General features: G+C 43.5%; 1 long non-coding RNA gene across 1 annotated transcript; it reads left to right on the forward strand.

Annotated features, from left to right (window-relative positions):
• The first annotated feature begins 1,813 nt into the window (after window positions 1–1,813).
• Window positions 1,814–5,799, forward strand: LOC126403043 (uncharacterized). The gene is made up of 3 exons (XR_007571280.1): window positions 1,814–2,438; window positions 2,933–3,012; window positions 4,428–5,799. It is a non-coding gene; the product is annotated as an uncharacterized LOC126403043 (long non-coding RNA).
• Window positions 5,800–9,060: the final 3,261 nt, after the last annotated feature.

The raw sequence follows: 9,060 nt of genomic DNA on the forward strand, positions 1-9,060 counted from the left end.
GACCACAGCACCCCTGTGTGTGTTTTATGACCCTGTGTTTTAATCATTACGGGTTAAGTGTGTTTTCTCTGGTATAAAGTAAAGTTGACTTTGACTCCAGAGCCTGTTATTACTCCCGGATTCCCACACCAGGCTCCTCTTGGCTCGGACAGTTTGTTTTACACCGTGCAGCATCACAACAGGGGGATTCACCAGAAAACAGGCTCAAGGCTGCCCCTGCGTGGGCAACGCGTGAACCGATGGAGCTGCAGAGATGCTGCTTGCACCGATTTGCTTTTATTTTGCGCTTGGATTTCTTTTATCATCTCCGCGCTAATTGCTCCTTTTAAAGGTCACATCCTGAAGTTATGACTGACAACAATTAATCTCTGTCATTTGAGTCTCATGAACACTCATTGTCTTGTCTTCAATCCTGTGACACTCTCTAACAGGTAGTTTGGCCAAAATCAGGGTCAGATCCTCCAGGATGTGTGCGCGTAAAATTGATTTGATCTGTTTTTTAATTGCCCTCACCCCCCCTTAAAAAGGAAAATAGAAGTAGTGTTAGCAAATGTCTCGCTTCCCTGCAAAAAGAAACTGCTTGTAAATGAGTCAATTTGAGGCATCGATCGGATTATCATTTCGTTTCCACCTCATATCCACGGTTGAGTACAGCCGCGACCAGCGCGTATTGATCAGGCTGGATGTAAGAGGAGGCTGCCAAAGATGAGATCCGATAATGAAGGGCTTATTTGTTTGGTTTAAATTCTTAATCAGTTTGAGTTGTGCAGCAGTGATGAACTCTGAATCCAGTCATAAATCACAACCTACTAAGTCCTAATTTGGTTTAGTTTACATTTTATTTTTAACGCAATTCAGGTTTGGGTATTTTAAGGATGTTTAAGCTTGGATAAAAGTCTGACCTAAATTGCTGCATACTGTAATGAAGGTAAACAAAAAAAGGCCTAAAATATATGAAATTAAACACTTTTATTAACACATTTTTTCATGAAGCATTAATTAAAAACGCACTTATTTCTCATTGTCTTTTATTTTCATTGTTTTTCTGATTAATTATTACTGTTATTTTTATTATCCTTATAAGATTTTACGCGCCTACATCATTATTTTGCACCAGATATAATAATTACAAAGTGTGATTGTATTTCTTCCTCGTGATTTTTATCTAGAGAGGATGGTGATTTATCCTCAACCTTCCTAACATCTCAAGTTTGTTTACACACTCTGCTTTTCCTTTTCCAGCCTCAGAGCGCCTGGACATCACCCCATACTGATGCACTCAAATACAAATTAAAGCCCCTTTTTTAAGTGCACAATCATAAATGTGCAGACAGCGTTCAAGTTACAGTCATCCTCTTTTTATTCCCTTCAACTGCAGGCGAGCTTCTCAGTTCTCCAACTTCAAAAGCGCCCTGAGCGAGTCGTGCCGTGCCGTGCCAAGCCGAGCTGTTTTAAAACCCCTTCCCAGCGAGGCCGACCCGACGGCAGCCCCATTAGGTCGTAATGCTCTCTAATATAGCCCGAGTCCACCGTCTAATAGATCCAGGCAGGCCTGCCGGCGGCTCTCCCCCTTCGGTAATAACGGGCTGTAATGGAGAGACGAGATGTAAAAAAGCGTCCATGTCAGCAGCATATCGGTGGTTAATGATCTATTAAGTGATCCGTGTGCTTATGGACAGCGAAAAAAAAGTGTTGATGCTTGCTTATTCGCCCCTAATGAGAGTCCCATCCTACGGATTTTAGGAATGAATAACAGAAATAAAATCACCTTTAAAATGATACATTTAACAGTTGACGCATGGAGGCTGCAGTGGCTGCAGAGCTTCCCCACAGCTCACATCTCACACCTGCAACAGGCCCGCTGGTTTCACACAGGAGGCCCATGGTGTTGTCTACAGGAAGAGACACGATTCCCCCTCACAAATATGGATTTGTACTCTGCTCCAGGACCTAACCATGCATGTGCACCTGCTGTCCGGAGGCCGGGATGCGTTGCCAAGAGCGCTTGGATCTGCGTGAGCTCAAACTTCGTCTGCATGGGAGGATGCAGTGACTATGAGGAATACTTTTTTTTTTTAACAGTCAGAATCAGACTCCGTGTCTCACTCTGAGGGAAACAGTTGGTTTTATTTTGCTCGTCTTTTGGCTGTTTGGCGTGCGTAATGATTAACTCTAATGGTCCCCCACGACTATTCCTGGAAATGCTGCAGAACAAAACGGGAGGTAGCCGAGTTGGAAGGCCCGTGACAGGGAGGGTGAGGGATGGAGATGGAGATGGAGAGACGGTGCTTTCGGAAGTGCTGCTTTGATGAGCTTTGACGCAGGAGGGAAGGAAAGAGACGCGCAGAGCTCGTGCAGCCGCGGCTCCAGCGCCCAAAACTTTTACCCGTAACCGCCTTTATTTATACAGCAGATACTCATTTTCAAATGCATTATGAGTGAGTTTTTACTACTTAAAAAAAATTCAACTTTACGCATTGTCTCTCACTATAATATGCCATATGATTTATGATGTTTTACAGAATTAAACTGCGGGAATCTGTCGAAAAAGTCCCGGTGTCAATTTGCCTTAATTTAAAAATGTCCTTGCGCAGATGCGTCTTCAATAATGTGCTGAAATTTTATAGCTGCATCTTACTAAAACGCATTTTTTATCACTTCAACTGTATGATCCATCTCCCCGCTCTGAGTCACAGTGTGTAAACAGGTGTTTCCATTAATGAATTATCTGTGTTTTGGCATAAAATAATAATAATGCATGCAAGGAAATGACTTAGGAGACGAGCTTGAGGTAGCCGTCATAGCTTTTGTTTTCGCATCATTAATCTAATATCTTCCGTTTACAGTCACTCAGGCATTCTTGTTTACTCCAGACTGATCGATTATCTCTGTGAAAACATGTATTATTAAGAAGTGTCGTCTGTGTAAACAGGCAGAGGCCAGCCACTGAGGAAGGCTAACATCCCCATCAGGGATAATTGACCGAGGAGTCTTTCAGGAAAACAGCAAGAGGTGAGATAAGTGCAAAAATCTGGCAATCTCATTAATATGAAAAAGGCATCGATTTAACAGTGAACATCAATTGTTTATCTTTGAGGAAAATCACTCTGCAAGCTGTCTGCCTCGTGCACAGGCCCCTCTGACTTTTGACAGTCATAATTCTTCAGCGGTGTTATCACAGCAGTCACACTCTCACCATTTACCCGCTGAGGAGGTAGTTGTGTTTGCAGGGGAAATTAGAGCTTATTTCTTGTGACAGGGCGCCTCTGGTGGCGCATTTACTCATTGCTAATAGTTTGATGTGTATCATCAGTGACATGCAGTCTTCTTTATTTTGGCACCAACCCCATGCAGACAGCTCCAACTCCAGAACTTCAGTTTCTTTCTTTTTTAAATGACAGAGAGGCAGAGAGGATATAAAAAATATGATGGTGAGGCCAAGGCATAATTGTAGGCCTTTTCTGAGATTAGATGTCTCTGATTGACGTGCTGTAAATATAACAACAAATAAATGTCAGTACGCACTGTACTGGCTTAATCCCAGCAGAAAAAGAACAATAAATCTGCCGTTTGCTGTGGTCATTTCATTAATGTAAATTGCAATGCTATGTACAATAGTCTGGCGTCCCTCCAGTTGGCTCTTTGCTGAGGCTTATGCATAACATTGGGTCTTATCATAAACTGGGGCTGTGTGACCACAGAATGTAGGCGACACCACAAGAGCCAAATATCAGAGTGCAGGCATAACATAATTAAAGCCCATATTCTCTGGTCATAACCACAATTTACATCTGTATTTTCTAAGCCAATAACTGGCTACTGCGACTCTACAGAAACATGCAAGTTACTTAATTCTTATGATGCACTGAATATACAATTGTAGTAATTTCTGCTCATGAGGAGCACCTGTTTCTCGCAGAAAATGATTAAGATACGCCCCATGTTGCCTATAAAACAGTCTTTTCTTTACAGAATCACTGGGCTCTCTGAAACTCAATCTGGCATTAACATGTCCGTGTTGTGGAGCATCCTTTGTTGTTCTAATCATCTGCATATGGAGCTGTCAGACCAAATCTCTGGCTTATGTTAAACTTCCACTTCATATAATATTCTGGAAAATACACGTCACGTATAGAAGAGAACACTGTGTTATTAAGCTAAGAGCAAAGACGGAGTTTTAATAAGCTTCAAATGGCTCTGTGTAATATCTGAGAAGACTTTTTCCTCTCCTGTCAAGTGTGTAAATGTTTATGATGAGAGTTTGTTCAAGACTTGTTCACCAGTGAGCACTGCTAGCTAGCAATCACCAGTGTATGAACGTGTGGGCATGATTGATCTGCAGGTGGGTGGGTGCTGAGATAAGAGCCCGCATTTTTTCTTCCTCTCACTCCTTACCCCACCTTTTTTTCTCTTTCTCCTCCACTCAGGACGATCGGGATGCTCCTGCCCCACCTCCGTCCCTGCACGTCATAATCTCCGGACCTGTTGTCATTCACCGTGGATCAGAAGACGTCGCTTATATCAAACATCTCTACTCTCCACTCTTCCGTATCCCGCTTTTTATTCTTCCTTTCTCCTCCTCTACCCACCCTCCCTCGCTGGGTGACCTCCCTGCCTCCTGGCTCTCTCACCCCTCTCCTCTGGCCCTGGCCCTGGCCCTGCCCACCCTGGGTCATTTATCATGGGCCAGGAGGGGAGCCCCTGGGCCTGCAGGCCCCTGTCAGCCCCTGCAATCGCCTCTTTGTGGCTCCTAGCAAACAAGTGTCGGATCAGCAAAAGTCTATTAAAGCCTGGTGGGCCTTTCTCAGCCAATTGGGCTCGGGTCACTGAGCTGCTCTCCTTGCTGCTCCGAGAGCTCTTTGTGTCGCCGCCGTTCGCTGACACAGATCCCCACAAGATTAATGATTTTTAGCAGCCATTTGGGTCTCATTCGCGGGGTCCTTCTCTCTTTCTCTCTCTTTGCTCCTTTTCCTCTTTTATCCACTCATTCTGTCCTCTTTTTTTCCTTTAACCTATTTCTTCTACTACCAGATTTCTCACTTTTCGCTCACTGGTTTACTCCTCTGCTCCTCCCTTTTACTGTTACTCCAATCAATGTTGACTAGTGGTACTTCACTTTGTGAGGTCATCATTCCATACAAGTGTAATTGCCACTAATGCTCGCCCTGTTTTTATATAGTAATTGTCTCTGTGTCAAAGGATATAAATAATAGTTGCTCAATATGTTACTTGAGTTGTGTGTTTCAGAGTGATGGGCTCCTGCCTGATAAATCCAGAGGATGTTAAGAAGCTCGAGTATCCACATTACAATCCTGGCAGGCTTCCCCGCACTGTGCCTCCAGAGGCTCAGTGTAATTTGAAATCTTGGAGCCTCTTCCACGACTTCCATGTTGCCATGTTCTCAGTGTTGTTTCCAGTAATTACTGCAGGTTAAGTGCACGTCCCGGAGCCCAGTGGAGGCAGCTCTATCTCTCACCTGGGACATGACTCAGCACAGCTAAGGTCATCCGGCCATTTCCCTGACCACTGGACCACACCCCGACCTACTCTAAACCCACAGGACAAGCACTGTTTACGAAGGACTCGTGTTCACTTACATCACGTAATGTAATGGCTGTTTTACTTACAGGCTGAATTTTATTCAGAAGCAGCCTCACACTGGCACGTTTGTCCATTTGGAGTCTGTAAACACGTGCATTTAAAACTGAGCAGTTTTTCTGTAACTTAAGGAGGAGTTGGGTGGTCTTTAAGGTTAAATAATGTGTACCCAAACAGTTTAATTTTAGTTTGTTAAGTCAATAATTTTGCCATGTATAAGATTTAAATACACATTCTCTGTCCCTTCTCACACAGCCTTTCCACTCTTTTCTTGTGCCTGTGAACACAAGAGCATTAAAGGATAGGTTCAGGTGCTGATATGTACAGTGAGAGAGTTATTAGTTGCTGTAATTGCATTTCCTGTACACACTGGCAATGAAGAGATCCCTGATACCAGTGTAAGTGATGGGTGACGAACTATACAGCCCTCACTCTGTGCAGAAAATGCACAAAAAAGTTCAAATGAAGATAATATGAGGCTTCAAAGAAAACAAGTACAAGGTTCCACTCATTTTAGTAGAATTACCAGCTCAGTCACCAGAATAAAACACTGGCATTGCACATTTTTGCCAACCATCAATAGGTTTCATTTGTACATTTCATATGTATGATGTAATTATCAGGAGGAAGGAGGGAAGGTGGATGGCGTGACACCTAGGGGAGATGGCTGACAAGCAGCACACCGCCGTTCGAGACCAACACATTCTGACTCCAACCCCGTCGCATATTGATGTTTGGTCATGGACTTTCCACATCCACATGCGACATGCAAGGTACCCTGGGTGCGTTGGTTGTTGAAGTTCTAGGACACTGTGTCAAGTTCTCTTCTTTCAAGATACACTTTGGTTTTCACAGAAAATTTAATGTTTACATACAGTCTCTTTCAAAATGAACGCGCAGTGAATTGATGTTTTTTCCTTCAACAAACACGTGGTTAGGTTTAGGCAAAAAGAACAGCGTTTGGCTTTAGAATCTTACGGGATGCAAACACCGCTCTGTAAAAGTCGAGGTTTGTTGGATCCACCACCACCCCTCTCACTCACCCCATTTGGACTTTCACCGCCTTAACTTTCGTCCTTGTCCCACTGCGTTTCCCCCTGNACGCGCAGTGAATTGATGTTTTTTCCTTCAACAAACACGTGGTTAGGTTTAGGCAAAAAGAACAGCGTTTGGCTTTAGAATCTTACGGGATTCAAACACCGCTCTGTAAAAGTCGAGGTTTGTTGGATCCATCCACCACCCCTCTCACTCACCCCATTTGGACTTTCACAGCCTTAACTTTCGTCCTTGTCCCACTGCGTTTCCCCCTGATTCCGCTGAGCACCGGTAAACTATATCTAATCTATATCCAACCAGCCGCGTATCATGCCAATGTTGAAGGATGCCTTTTTTTGTTGGTTTCTGATGTCGCAAGCCACTGCCCAATTGCCTGATTTTGGAGTGAGACCAGACTCGTGTTTAATGACAGTTTGGAACATCTCCAGCTGTGTTTGTAGCGACCTAATCGGGTAGTTTAAGCCAAAACACAATGTTTTCCGAACCCTACACAGGTTGATTTTGTGCCTAAATCCAACTACATGTTAACCACAGCATTGTCACAACATACAATTGACATTTGAGACGTAAAGTTGCCGCAACATATGAAACGTACAAATGTAACCTATCTGTGATTTGCAGATGTACAATGCCAACATTTTTTCTGGTGATTGGGTTGAAATTACCTCTTTGTGTGACTGGCAGAAATGCTCTGGGGAAACAAAAATGAAGTATTTTTTGTACTGAAAAGAGTGTGTCTTTGAAAAAACATATCCACTAATTTGTGGGCTGTGGAGTTGCTCCTCCATCACTTTTATCGGCAGGCTGAAATAGGAGGGGATCTCTTCACAGGTGGAGTTATTAGAACGACTGTTTCACTGTTTACATCAAGATCAACATCAACAAGATATTTGCTGAAGTCATTTAAAGGAATACTGTATCAAGTACTCACCTCTTTCTATGTAGAATTAATGAAGAACACTGAATGGTGAACGAAGAATCCAAAAACTTGAGAAAATTCCCAATGGAGTAAAAGGGGGCCGCATTTAACTTCATTTCAACTTGCACAGTATAATCCAAGTCTCATTTATCCAGTCATGTGCTCAAGTTTTTTAGAGTTTGTAAACAGTTGTTTTGATTTTGTTTTGCTGTTGTTGAACGTGGACACCTTTACTTCTTTTCATCAAAAATTTCACTGTTTCTGGATTCTTTGTTCACCGTGGGGAAAAGTGAGATGTTTTTTTCATGAATTCAAGGTCAGGCAGGATGAGTTATTGATATGCAAATTATCATTTCGTGGGTGAAGTATTCCTTTAAGCATCTTTTAACATAATGGAAATGTAGACTATTAGGGTCTAGGCCTTAAAGCCCCTCAACCTTTGATCTGTGTTAAAACTCAAATATGTACTCTAGATATTTCACAGTCTGCTCTGTCATTAATGTTGCATGCTTACAGGATCTGTTTAATCTCTGTAATATTCATCTGTGGTGAAGCGTGTGGGGCAGCAGTGAAAGAAACTGTGTGTGTGTGTGTGTGTGTGTGTGTGTGTGTGTGTGCGCGTACTGTCTGTGTGTGTGTATGTGAAAACACAGTGTTCTCCTGCGTTGTGTTAGTGAAGCTGTCAGCGAGGCTGCTGGTCGGTCAGCGTCTTTGAAGCTGTCAGCGAGGCTGCTGGTCGGTCAGCGTCTTCTTTCACCTAAAACTGCAGCCTGTGTGTTTACGGCCTGTTTTAGGACTGAATGGATGAACCCAGCCTGCTGCCATGTCCATCCACCTGCCCTGTTTCCTGTCTGATTAATCTTTTGTGTGTGCGTGTGTGTGTGTGCGCGTATGTGTGTGAGTGTGTTTGTTTGTATGTGCGCCTGTGTGTAAATGGTTATAGATGGGGCAACACCACAACACTGGCAGTCTGAATCATTACTCAGAAAGATAGGGAGAGACCCGGGGCCGAGGAACCCCTAACATCCTCCTCCTTTCTACACAGGCACACACACACACATATACACGCACACACCCCCACACACATACATATCCCCAGGTTATTCATTTCTAAGCAGAGTGCCTGGCATTTCACCACATCCACCCCCCTTTATTAAGAGACTGGAGCTCCGGGTTTCCTTCTCGGAGAGGGGGAGTGAGGGATGGTTTTCGATTGGGCCTTATACTCTTTGTTTGCACCCTTCCTCTTTGCCTGTTCTCTCGTCATTTCTCTTAATCTTTCATTTCCATCTCTTTCTCCCTCTCTCTCTGTCTCGTTCTCTCTTTTTTCTCTCTGTCTTTCCAGGAAAACTGTCCGCCCCCCCAGACAGCTACTTGTTTCACAAGAGCAAAGGTAAGGGTGAAGAAATATCTCTGCTAACTTCCAGTGGGTGTGTCTCTATCCACTTGTATTATGCACATTTTCAGTTAGCACTTAAAAAAACCTA

The sequence above is a fragment of the Epinephelus moara genome, chromosome 16 (assembly GCF_006386435.1).
Source record: "Epinephelus moara isolate mb chromosome 16, YSFRI_EMoa_1.0, whole genome shotgun sequence".
Classification (NCBI taxonomy): domain Eukaryota; kingdom Metazoa; phylum Chordata; class Actinopteri; order Perciformes; family Serranidae; genus Epinephelus; species Epinephelus moara.